This window comes from Dermacentor albipictus, chromosome 2 (assembly GCF_038994185.2).
Source record: "Dermacentor albipictus isolate Rhodes 1998 colony chromosome 2, USDA_Dalb.pri_finalv2, whole genome shotgun sequence".
Lineage (NCBI taxonomy): Eukaryota > Metazoa > Arthropoda > Arachnida > Ixodida > Ixodidae > Dermacentor > Dermacentor albipictus.
The window spans coordinates 46461951-46475143 of NC_091822.1; the positions used below are offsets into that span (position 1 = coordinate 46461951).

The window sequence follows — 13193 nt, forward strand, 5'->3', positions numbered from 1 at the left end:
CATTTTTTTTTTCACCGAGAAAAGAAGGCAAAAAAAGGAAGGTGATCAGCTAAGCTCGTCAAAACTACACTGGATGTTATTTTATTTAGAGGTAAATTAGTAAAGCCCAAGTCTATGAGCCTTTCAGAGTGATGGCCGATTCGTGCCGGCTTATCTACAATATTTTCACAACCATATGATAACATCAACTCGAGGAGGTGCACCTGGCTACCATTGTTTCTTAATAAATCAATATTCATGTCACCAAATATACTAACATGTCGTTTAGTGAGGGTAGCATATTCAAGATTGGCTCAACGTAAGTAAGAAAGGTGCTAACTAATCCGTTAGGGGTCGGTACGTCAGAAGCATAATCGTATTATGATTGGTCACACCAACTGTCTCAAAATCATTACACACTACGGGGAATTCCGGAAGAACCCCATAATCAAGGTCTTGTTTTATATACGAAGATACGCCGCTGCCACGTCTTTCTTTCCTAAATACAGAGACGTTGTCATAACCTGTTACCTGCGTAACATTGCTATATGATGTATACCATGTTTCTGTAAGTCCAATTATGTCAAAGTTACATTTCATGAGCTCGAGATCAGCCTCAATTTCATCAATCTTATTACAGAACGCCTGCATCAACTGGGAGTGCACAATTCATTGGAGGTGATTATCGAGGCGAAATAATCGGCCCAACCGGCTCCGCTGCCCTTTGGTTTGGCGGGGCGAATTCTAGTCATCCTGGGCCTTAACACTGTGCTTGCTAAGAGAGAGGGCATCGAATCACTTACGAGGAACGAGAAAGCATTTACTTTGCCCCAATCCCACGCTATGTACACTTGCATCACAATGGGGGAAATGGTAGGGCTAGGGCGATTGCGATCCTGAAGAAGATCAAGGACGAACCACAAACGGTCTGCTTTGTGGTTGCGGCTCAGTTTGTCCGCTCGTCTCACATTGCCATAGTGGCATTATACCACAGAGGCCATGCTGTTTCGGCAGCATCTGTGGCTGGTACCACTTCTTATAAAGTGGAGCACCTTCCTGTTGCTTTGGCTTATTTGCACAATAGAACGCTAATATTCAGACTCTAGGTCGCCAGTCTGGCGTTCGCCTCGGGATACGTCGCGAAAGAAGCCCATGGTATTCTGAGGAAGAGGACAATCACTCCACATACATTTACTTCGTTTCTGGCACACTTGGGCCTAAATCTGGACCCGCTCACCAATGTCAATGACATTGCCCACTCCCAGGCGAGCGTACTAACCTCCGCTCGGGAGGAGGAGCCTTGCCTCGGTGCAATGTCCAAGCGTTCCGGGGCACTATATTCACAATTACTGAATTCAGAAAACATTTTTATCTGGAAAGAAGAATCTTTCTTCAACCACGTAAAAACCTCACGAGACTCCAAGCTATAACCAATATGATGCTTCAGTCTAGGACTTCTCCTAGTCTGGCGCTCCTGCACTGTTTATTCCCAGATGTTTTCAGCTCACCGTGTGCAAGCTGCGGAGGGACGTTCACGAGAGATCTCATGCTCTGACGGTGTTCCTCGTTAGGAGAGGATAAGGGCATTGCTGAGCAGAGGTGCAATGCTGCCATCAAAAGCTTGAAATACAACGTCAGCTTTGCGCTGTCCAGAGAGTCTGTGATGCGGTGTTTAGAATAAGCCTAACTGTCCCCACGTGTGAGCGACCCATGGTGTCGCCCTAAGCGGCGCTGCTTGTCAGCGTCCTTTTAAAAAACATTTGTGTCCGCATTCGTATGACAGCACAATCAAGCCATCTACTCTGTATATTAACACCGCGAAATGGTGTATTTATCTACAGCAGCAGCAGTGAACAGCCGATACTTGGAGTTCAAGCAGCTTTGCATATTTCATCCTTTTTCGCGTTCACTACCCCCCAACAAGCTGTTGACCTTAGCGAGGCATCGAGGGAACCAGAAATCACACGTTGGCAACTTACCAATGTGTCATCTCAGCGCGCTGGCACTTCAATGGCAATCTTAGAAGCGGCACGTGAGGAAACTCCCAGATTCACCTTACCATCACTGAAGAAACACGAACGCTAGCAGTCTACCGAAAGCTAGCACGAAAGCTAGCACACAAATATGCCAAACAGGTACGATGCCTATTCTGTAGCCGTGCTACGTCATCAGGTAATGAAGGAAAGCGCCACCGAAACCTCGGCTGCAGCACGTCGCCAAAAGCACCTTCAGGACCGCTTGTCAGGGCTGCTCCAACCCCAAGGATTTCTGCGACAACGCTGCGCAGAAGGATGAAGCGGACACGGGCTCTTTCCCGACATACCTGATCAAAAGAGACGTCGCCTCCACTGACTCAGTCCGCCGAACGTTTGAGCATGATGCACCGCGTATCTACAGACCGCCACACCTGATGGGCATGGTGCCGTGTGTCCAAACCCTCCTTCATCCCGACATATTCTCAAAAGTGGTCATGAGTTCAAAGCGAGAGTATTGTACTAACTGTACCTTCTCATATTTTTATTTCGCTTCTCCTGCCTCACTTTCATGTTGGTTGTTCGGCGCGCTCGTTCGGTGGGAACGGGTATGCATAACGTTAACAGAACGACCGTAGCTGAAAGAAAGAGCGTGGGGGACCATGTTGTTCTTCGTCCGTAGCCTCCTGTTCGCTTCCCAACTATTCCTCCATTTAATATTTTTCCCTGCCTACCACTCAATTTCTATTACTCTTTCCCGTTTGTAGGCATACATCAGCCGTACCACACCATTTCCCATTTACAACTACTCCCGCCATCTTCTGCTCATTTCACTCTCCTATTTGTTATTCCAGTTTCGGTCCCCTCCCCCTTTTTTCTATTTTCTGTCAATTTTTATTTTATTCTTTTAAACACCTTCGACAACACAGTCCAATGTCCCGGACGCCAGGATACCTTTTCCGGTGCCGCAGCCATCCAGGGTGTCGCCACTTCTGTATGCCGCCGTGACGACGCCTATGTTGACCTACTGCTGCTAACGTAGCTTCAATGACGAAGCCGCTGCCTTCTATCTACCGCATGATTTGCACCCCAGACTGGTTCTCGCAATCTTAACGTGTTCAATAGAACCCGACGCGCTGCTGCGGCGCTAATGATGTCATTATTTAAAGTGATCTATTTAGAGTCTTCTCTGCTACTTTGAGCACCGACCGACTGACCGGGCCTTTAAAAGCCAGAAAGGCATGCCGCGAACGACCCCCATGAATGCTCCTTAACCTCTCGCTCCCCCAACACCCTCTTATGCCCTTCCTTTGTTTTTATTGTTCTCTTTTTTTCCTCTTCGTCGGTTTTTTTCCTCTCACTTTTCTTTATTTTTATTTCTTCGCGCCTTCCCACTCTATACCGCTCATGTCACCTCGTCTTAGGAACCACGCTTACAGAGGTCAGGTGACAGTGCACACTTTATTTGCTGTCTCTCCCTTTACAACCAGCCTCCACCGACCACAACCGCACATGACGTCACTCTAATAATCGGATAATCTAAAATACCGAGGATGACGACGACGCCTTTCACGAGTATAGGTCCTCGTATCTAAAGGCTGGCCAACCTTTCTGAGGTACCTTATGTCTGTTTATGACCTTTATACCACAGTGTGCTATTCCATCTGTTAGTCCAATTCTTGATTATGTGTCACAGTAGGGCACTCACCCTAGGCCCGATCGAATAAGCAGGGCACAGGAACCGCAGATGATGCGGTCACGACGTGCTCCATAGTTCCTTTAAGTTTTCAACGACAGCAGTGTCTATTATTTTTTGCAGATGCATGCAGTTCTTTCCTAGAACCTAAGTCTTTACCTAGGTGGTGTATTATATGCATGTTCAGATTTTTACACGTAGTAATGGGAGAGTTGACAATAAAGATTACGGGAAATATATTTCTGAGCACCTCACGGAATCACCTAAGGCAACTGCACATATTAGTTTCAGAAAAATAACTAAGAAATGTGTACCACACTGCACCGTCAAAGACGTTACCCTTGAATGCAGATGCATCATATGACTAAAGTTACTATGACATTGTCGTTAACATTCGTTTGACAGCCGCCTCCTCGGAAATATCTCCTTAAAAGCATTGGCGCGAATAGCCCTGTCTTTTTCAGAAACATCGCGGAACTTCTGTTGCTGAAAGAACGTGCTCCGTCCGAAGTGATTCCCTGAAGAATAAATGAAATAACGCACAAAATGTGAAAACTTGCTATCGTGCGACATACTGACAGAAATGTTCTATGATTAATGAATTAATAACACGTATTTTCCCTGGAACCAATAAAAATACGAACTTCCACTTCCTGCTGATAAAAACTAAATTTCATGCTCTTGCGGTTTGACATTCCAAAACAGCTTTAGATGGTGCCGTAAAGCGCATCCGTTGGTACAAAACAACAACCCCTACGCAGGAAAGCACCCTATTTGATGGATGAACTGATTCCACTAACACCTGGCATATGCCGTTATGTGACACCTCGGCGCATTTCACATGCGGATTATAATTATCTCTAAAAAATACTTACCTCTATTTCGCATATAGCACGCTATTTTTCGTGCGTTTTTACCAACGCAGAGTACTCATGATCACGCAATCTCGTTGTGTCTGTAAAATAAGGTGTGACTGCCTTGGCAATGCAATTGAACGAAGTATTTGGGAAACATTGTTGCTAGAATTTGAGCAAATAACCCCATTGCATTGATACATTGTTCGACCAGTCCTTCGAAAACATTGGCAGTGTCTTAGCTCGGCTATGCCAGGATATACGTTGCAGCTAAGGCATAGCATGGGTCACCTTGGTTAATCTTGATTGCAAGTCCAGGTTAGCCCGGTTGTCTGGTTAATCTGGTTAGCCAGTTGTTCCGCGCGCTGTTCGTCTGTTTCCTGGGCGATTCTTTTCCTCTTCGTATGGTTCCGATGTCGACTCCAGGCCGCCTCCTGCTTATAAGAATTGTCGCCTTCCATACTGCCTCCTAAAGTGTGGTTGCGGCGCACGCGAGCTCTCCTTTTCCATACCCCGACATGTATATCAGGCATGCGACGCAGCTGGCGAAGCGAGCGGAGGCGAACGCAACTACGAGAAACGCGGTGTGACGTCAAGTGCCTCAAGTTCGCGGGCAGTTCTCGCAAGTTCGCGGCCAATATGGCTTTCGCTTTAATAGCCCTTAACGTCATTTCCGCCGCATTATGCGCTTTGCTATCTACGGTTTGCTCCGAGAGACCGCAGGATCGTTCATAGGATTTCCTCGTAGGTCCGTCTGTGTAGCGCTCACTCGTAGACTTGATCAAAAATATTTGTGTGATGGTGGCATTCAAACGCGGTTTTATAGCACAGCAGCCCAATCCTTTGTGAATTCAATGGCAAACTTTTCATAGCGCAGCTCATAGACGCACGTTCCTGGTTTCAGCGTTGGGGTCCCTCTGCTTAATAGTGAGAACGCGCTCGTGTCAGTGCTCGCGCATTCCAGCGTTGCCATACTGTCCTTCCCTCTGCGAATGCGCTGATGGTACTGAGGGTCGGTACGCTGATTTGGGTGTGGCATTCTTTGCCACAGCGTATCTCGAAATAAAAACGGTTATCGAGCTGCGCTAAAATTTCCCATTAGGAGTATTATAATCGCCTCACACGTTAAACAAAAGCTTTCCTAAAAAAATGCATCCATTAATATTATTATTATTTGAATTGTGGCAGCGCTACATCATTTTGTTCGTGCTTTGCCCGGTATTCACAGCGAATGTTCGCGGCACTTTCGAAATACCTTTCTTGCGCTCTTGTACTCATTTGTTACATATTATGCGTGTTCAGCGAGCCATAAAGAACTCGCATCGAGTTACTTTGGGTTCTAATTGTAATAATGAAACCATATCGAACCTTAAAAGAAAGTTGTTTTGGAGTGTTCTCTGTACGGCGTTTGAGAGTGAAATACCTTTCTTCCATGAATATATAGATACACGATCTACGATTCTGGGCTTTTTGATGGGACTGCAGTTTGTTATCCATCGGAGAACGTCGGGGTTGATGCATTTGTGAAAGTCTAACAATCTTACCGTTGTTCTCAAAACCACTTTGGTGGCGTGGTGGCTCTGTCGGTTAAGCCCAGGCGATTGGGTTCTAATTCCTATCGCGGCGGGCGCTGTTCGATGAAGGCGAAATGCAAAAACAGTCATGTAGATTGCACTGGGTGCATTCCCAGGTGGCCAAATTAATCCGCACCCACCTTCTATGGCATTCCTGAACCTCACATTCGTGGTTTTTCTCCCGCAATACCCCACATTCTTTAACAGTTGTTGTTACATTACAAAAGATACGATGGGTGACATATCACAGATTAGAGCGTTCAATGATTGAGCACGAATTCCAGATGAGACAGCAGGATCCCCACTAGCTCTATGAGTTTCAAATGCTCGAATCAACGCAATGCGCTTTAATTTGGTATCATTTTGAACAGGCAAAACGCCGTGACTCGACCAAGCATGTTGGGCTATCGCAGTTGATGCGGCTGCCACGCCCCGCATGACGCTTTTGAAGCTTAACTCTTTCGTCACTGGTGATCGATGCAGTTGATCGCACATTTCGGCATCACAGAGCCCTTTCTTATCCACTGCAGGGCATCCAGTGGTTAGTACAGGCACCGACGATTTATGATTAGTTAAAAGCTTGGCGCTCCGGTGAAGTTGTGATTTTTCACAGATCTTTGGCGAACTAATGTGCGTATGTTGTAAAGAAAAGAGCCGTGGATGTCACCTTCTGGCACGCTCGAGAAGAAAGAATGCCGCACACGTTTACGCTGCACTAGCATCAAAATTTTGTAACCAAATGGCTCCCAGCAAGTCAAAAATCAAATTATATCGCTGGCGTTGCAGTACGACTGTGCTGAGCGGCGATAACTCACTGAAAATGACGCCAGCTGTTCACTAGCGAGATTTGGTTTGGAGTTCGAGTCGTTTTATAATCAGCAAACTCTATTTCTGAAGCACCACTGAATGTCCAACATGCGGATATGGCTCTTACAACCAGATTCCAGGAGTTTCCGTTTCGCTTCTCTCATAAAATCCACGCAATTCGCTTCAGTAGCGGCGTCGTGCGCGGCTACGCCGTAAGAAAAGCGCCATTATCAAAAGTATTCTGCACCCGCCCTTCAATTTGTTGATGAGGACTCGAGTCATCATTCCGAAGTTGAATGCAAAACCGATTGAAGTTCTGTTAGCGACGATATCTTGAGTCAGCATGGGGCATCCTCAGCTTTTCAATGGCGCGTTTACTTTATGGCCTTGAGCGCTCTCTTTCCTTGTGCGAGGTTATCGGCCATTCTTTTTGCACGACCTGAGAGCTCTGCGTATTATCTTCAGGGTGCATACTTCGCTAGATTAGGATGTGCTGCCATCGGAAGCAAAGAAACCTCCCTCCACGCGAACAAGGCCGCCAGTAGCGGATCTCTTCCCATCACTACAGATCAGCACAAGACACTTGCAACGCCGTGGGATTTACTTCAACTTTTATTCTCTGCTGAGGTGATAAAGACAATTTGCTAAAATGGAAACACTTTTTTGGAAGCCTAAGTTTGCATATGCCCGATGCTACGCTGAGAGCGCTCGGTCCTGGATGAGATTCATGAGTCTAGAAAAACTGGTGAAGTACGCTCCCAGGACTTTTCATGGAAACATCCTCAGAAGATGCCGAAAAGTGGCGGAATTCGAAAAGTGTTATGAAGAACGCAAAGTAGAACAGAAACCGCACGTTTTGTGTGAAATAGAGAGATGAAGAGGGCAGCCTGGGAGGTTAACCAGATATCAGTCTCCGGTTTGCTACCCTACACTTGGGTTGTGGGATAGGCGACAGCAGGAGGACAGCGCGGGAAGTACAGACACGAAAAGACGCACACATAGAGCGACACGTACAAAGAGCTTTCCAGTTAGATACGCCCACAAAAGCCGCTATATCGCAAGAAGCGTTGTAGTATATGCACGGCCTTCTTCTGTGACGTGAGGTCGTGTCGATGGCGCAGAATTCTTTCTTCCGAGAGTGGTTGATCTTCCAGCTGGTCGAGTTCGTGGCGAAGGGATTCCCTCTGTAGACGGTACTGTGGGCAGGCGCACAAAATATGGCCAATCGAATCCTCATGGCCACAGTGGTCAAAGGTTGCGGTGTCGACCATCCCTACGCGGAAGGCATAGGCAAGTGCGGAAGGCACCAACGCTTCCCAAAATCCAACAACTGCTTCACCACATGGCTTGGGCGATGAACTTGTCTTAGTTTCTTTTTTGTACCTGACGAACGGCGGTCTACTGAGCCATTATTTTTTCAGACACTATCGCAGGATTATTTTATCATTGAAATGTATATTGTGAATTTCCTCTGATAATAAAATTTCTGCAAATATTATTTTATAATTGTTGTTTTTACCAATTCACACAAGAAATGGCGCTTTCTAGAATTTTGATGTTTACCTAATGATCTTTTTCTTGCAGCGGGTCCTTTCAGAAAGAGCTTTTCATTGTGCACTGAATGATAAGGGGCAGTCTGTTCTCTAATATTATTTGTAGTGTCAAAAATATTTTTTTTCCGAGACCTGTACCATTTTCTCGCGGTAAACAAAGAGTAAGATTAGACTCGATTGGGTTTTCAGAGAGTCATACTTTTGCAGATTCTTTGTTCATTGCGAAACAAATAGCCACAATTGGCGTAGCTCACCATAACATAGAAAGTATTACTCATCATACTCAAGCTGGTGCACATAAGTAGTTAAAATCCCAATGAGAATATACAGTTCGTTGGCAAAAATTGACTATTCCTCAGCAAACGACTTCCTCTTTCCGACAGGACGGTCCAAAAATGGCGTGACGAGACTCGACCAGGAGGAGAGAGGGATATTAAGTTTATATGACCACGACAGATATTGTTCGTCGATATATTGAGTGCATGCGCAGGAAATAGAAAAATCCGCAGGAGCCCCAATCATCTACAACCCAGGCAGTCTAAAGTGACTCTGGGCACTTTTAGGTCCCACCAGTAGGCGTGCCATCCGATTACTATCCTGTCCGAAAACATCCTTGCATAAAAAAAGGCCCACTACGAATAGGCATCGAACGCCTTTGCGAAATTTAAGTGATTTCAGTGGTCCGCGCAGTTGTTACACAAGTTAGGCAGGTATGCTATCCCATCCGTGAATAAATGTAACATGCGTATTTATTTATGACGTTTCTGTACGATGGTGCCCATACACCCGAAACAGATGCGTCCCTGCTACAACATACGCGATTTTGTCTCATCTTATTGCTCCCCAAATTTTAGAGCATGTTTTTGTGTAAGTCAACATATTCTCTAAGTATTCATGCCAGTACACGTGATTGTGAGAATCTGTGGAAATGTCAGTAGTAATATTGTTACTTGTCTCCCTTTTCACAACGAAAAAAACATATTATCAGACGGTATCATCCTAGCCTGTATTGTACCCTGGTAATATTCTACTAAGCTCCGCACTAAATGATACGACAGTCATTTTCCACTTTGCCATACGAAGTATCAGCTTTCCATCGCAGTGCACCCTGTTGAATACGCATAAGTGCCGCACTGCGTGTGAAGCTGCTACAGCACACCACACTGAAGTGGCGGCAGTGGTGACGCGCCAGACAGCAGAGAAAGCCGAGCGAAAAAAAATACCATAACGTCACTGTCGTGGCAATGCACGAAGGTACAGCCGAAATTAAAATCAAGAAAATTTTAGCGAGGCAACTACGGTGCTATGCGGAAGAATTGAGGCCTAAGTAAGAAAGAAGCCTCATCAACTATTTTGGCTGTGTTTGATCAAGCCGATTTTATTAAGGTAGTAGAACAGGAGAGCACAGCAGTCTGGTGCTGGATTTTCGAAATGCAGTACTTGTAGGGGATATTGAATCTTTTGAAAGCGCAAAAAATTTTCATAACCTTGCGGCATACGCAACATCAAATCTAAAACCATGTAGCCAGGGAATTACATGTCGCCGCCAGCTAAGCCTGCGTCCGCCAACCAGTTTATCACCCTTTTAGACCCCAACTCTTCCGGGACCTTTTTCGGGGCAGACAGCGTTTTCGTGGATGAGTGGCTCAGCATGTACGAGCCTGTCAGCAAACCGAATTTCTGCGATCCAACCACAATGCCTTAAACGTCATAGTTTACGTCGGCGGTACCCCTTGCGCTTTGTTTTCGACAATATCACAACAGGATGGTGAGACACGTTCAAGCCATCAGCTCCACGGCATTTTCGACAACGTGTGTGGTCGACAGCTTGGTGCCAAGAAACAACCGCCGGTAGATACCCAGACGTCACCTGATCATTGCTTCTCGTACGTAGAGGACATGCTCGCCCTGTGTCTACATGCTGACGAGACGATGTGTGAGGCTGACAAGATCGCCCTCATTTTAGGGGTATCGCATACCACACATGCGATCTAGTCGTCACCACCAGACTGAGCATGCTTGACAGTATGGGCAAAGAGCACCGTCGTCTAGGGCAAGTAAATGTCGGTGCATCTCGCCGTAGTTCGCTCGTCTAACTAACGCGGCAATGTTGTATTCCGAGGTAACTTCCTGTTTGCGATCTCCATCGGACGATGCAATGGGCACTTTCCGTGGAGAATTCGAGGGCGCTTATCTGCCTTCTGAGAAACTCACTGTATCGGACACCTTGACGCCATCAGTTTCATTAACCGAGACTACTCTTCGCCAGAAATTTGCGAACCTTGGCCTCTTCTGTCTGCGCCGTGGAATTCCTGATGCCGCCGAAGACTACGCGGGATGGCCTCGTTCAGGGCCGTTGTCTCTTCACTGAGCCAGAAATACGCCGAAATGCAGAAGAGTCAATGGTAAGCCTATATGTTTCTGATGCAGTGGAGGTGGGCACAATGCTTGCTATTGCAGAAGCCAGTGGCCATCTTAGCGTTCTAGGCCATTTCATGCTTACTCTGGTCCCCTACGCACTGCAAGCCTCTATCCATATTGTGTAGAGTCATCTGCATCCAATGTCCCTAAGGAAGTTACCATCTACTCCCTGTCGCTGCCACGCCCTTCCGGTCCATATTCCTCAGGCAGTCGCTGCCCCTCTGTTTCGACATCCTTAAGTCGTTGCTTTTAGCCTCTGGAGGGAAAGGTGCACTCTTGACTTCAATCCAAATTCCTTTGTTGGCCTTACGTACGGGCTAGAGCGCTCTTGAAGTACACGTCAACGGCATCCCTGTGAGAGCTTTCGTTGACACAGCCGCGCACGTCTCTATCATAATGAGACAGCTTTTTTCCCCCCTTGAAGAATGTCGTTACTCCTTCAGTCCCTCGGGCGGAGCGTATCACTTACGATGCGACGGCCGTAGTTTGGATGCGAACAGCTCGGATTACCGTTACTCTTCACCTGAGTTACCATTGCTTCCACTCTTCACCGGAGGGCACTCTGCGACCTGCCCTGCGCATTGAACTGCATCGCCTCTGCAAACCCTGTGACAAACGTCTTCCGTCTTTCGTGGATTTCAGAGATTTCACTGCACCCCTGTACACTGACTGCCCCTGAGCAAAGCGTCATCCAGCAGGAAGTCAAGAAAATGCTTGCGAAGGACATTATGGAGCCATTCTCCCGTCCATGTATGTGCCCAGTTCTTTTTTAGTTAAAACAAATATGCATATTTCTTTTCTCTTGAGTAAATTCACGTGAACAACATCACAAAGAAACTCACTTACCCGTTACAAGAAATTGATGATGCCCCTCATGCCAGCAGGGCGCTGTCCACATCGCGGCAAAATAATCAATTACTGAACGGGAGTGCCTGGCTAACGTACGTGCCGTCGTCCAGCGCGTCAGGTGTGGCGCTGGCTAACACTACCAGGTTTAGGTCTAGTTGATTAAACATATATTCCCAAGAAAGCGGATGAGAATACCGCCCCGCAGTAGATAAATTGGTAAGAGCACCCCACACATATTGCGATGATCTCTGTTTGCACCCCGTCAGGGGCCAGTTGTTTTCTCATCCACTTTTATTGCCGTTAATTTATAATTTCGTTTTTTTGTTCAGTATCTACTGTGGTGAAGAGGAATTCTCGGCACTGCACCTCTCTTTATTTTTCCTTGTGGTATTATTGGTGTCATTGTTTGTTAGCTTCTGATGATAGGAGAAATCAGAATCCAACCCTCGTAATTTTTCCTTCACGTTCTTACATACCGAGCCTCTAACCTATCAGCACTGCTGTCTTCAGGGAGCATGAGTGCGTTTGTTAACCAGTGGCTTTAATCCAACTTATAAGGATGTCACCAATGTTTGGAGGTGAGCAAAAATGCTGTCTAGAGGCTGCTTTGAGGCTCCACAACCTTTGACGCAGAAGTAGATTTGCGAGCCGCCCTTATTGTGCCGCCTCACGAGTCACGCCATATTCTGCTGCGGGTGACGAACTGTCTATCCTGGGCAAGCTTCAACTTACCCAAGCAAATATAAATGCTCAGGAGGAGGTTGTCAAAAAATAACTCCTCAAGATAAAGTTTGACAGAAGGCGTAACAACGAATGCCACGGATTGCAGTTGATGACAATGTACTAATGAGGAAACATGTTCGGACTGCAGAATGATGTGTCATGGACAATTTCCTGCGGAAAAGACTGCGTCATAGCGCGACATGCTCACGGAAATGTTGCATCGGGGAGCCTTTGGTAAACAAGAGGGCGTCTCCGTGCGAAATTGTTTTAAAAATCCCCACCAACTAGTTGGAATAAACAGAACCAGTCAGTGTGAAGCGTGTTGCATTTAAGCAACGAATGAAGAGGAAGTACCAAAGGTACGAATGAAGAAGATTACAAGCAGAGAAGTTTAGAGATCTCCATCAATATTAAGCTATGTTTCTTTAAGCTGCGTTTGTGATGAGCGGTTCCAGCCTATTATGATTCGCCTCCTCTTCATAGTGACTGCGAATGTAAAAACTGCATCACAAAGTGAATATGACGCGCGCGACAAGATAGGGCAATTTGGTACCTTTTGAGTTTTCTTATCGTCTGGGAGGACGAACACGCGTGAGATGATGGTTTTAGCGTAGAGCATGGCTCGGATGGGAGGGAGTTAAAGCACTCGTACGCGTATAAAGACGTCCACGCTCGAGGTACGGGCAGCAGAGTAAGAATTGCAAAATCGGCAGCTAGGGAGAACGCCAGAGAGACTTCAAAATACGCCACTTAGAACATAAGCG

The 13193-nt window shown here is 46.4% G+C and overlaps 1 protein-coding gene across 1 annotated transcript in view; it reads left to right on the forward strand.

Moving 5' to 3' along the window:
• LOC135917371 (uncharacterized) overlaps positions 1–13193 on the forward strand; it is a 208983-nt gene that overhangs the window by 187992 nt on the left and 7798 nt on the right. The window lies entirely within an intron of this gene.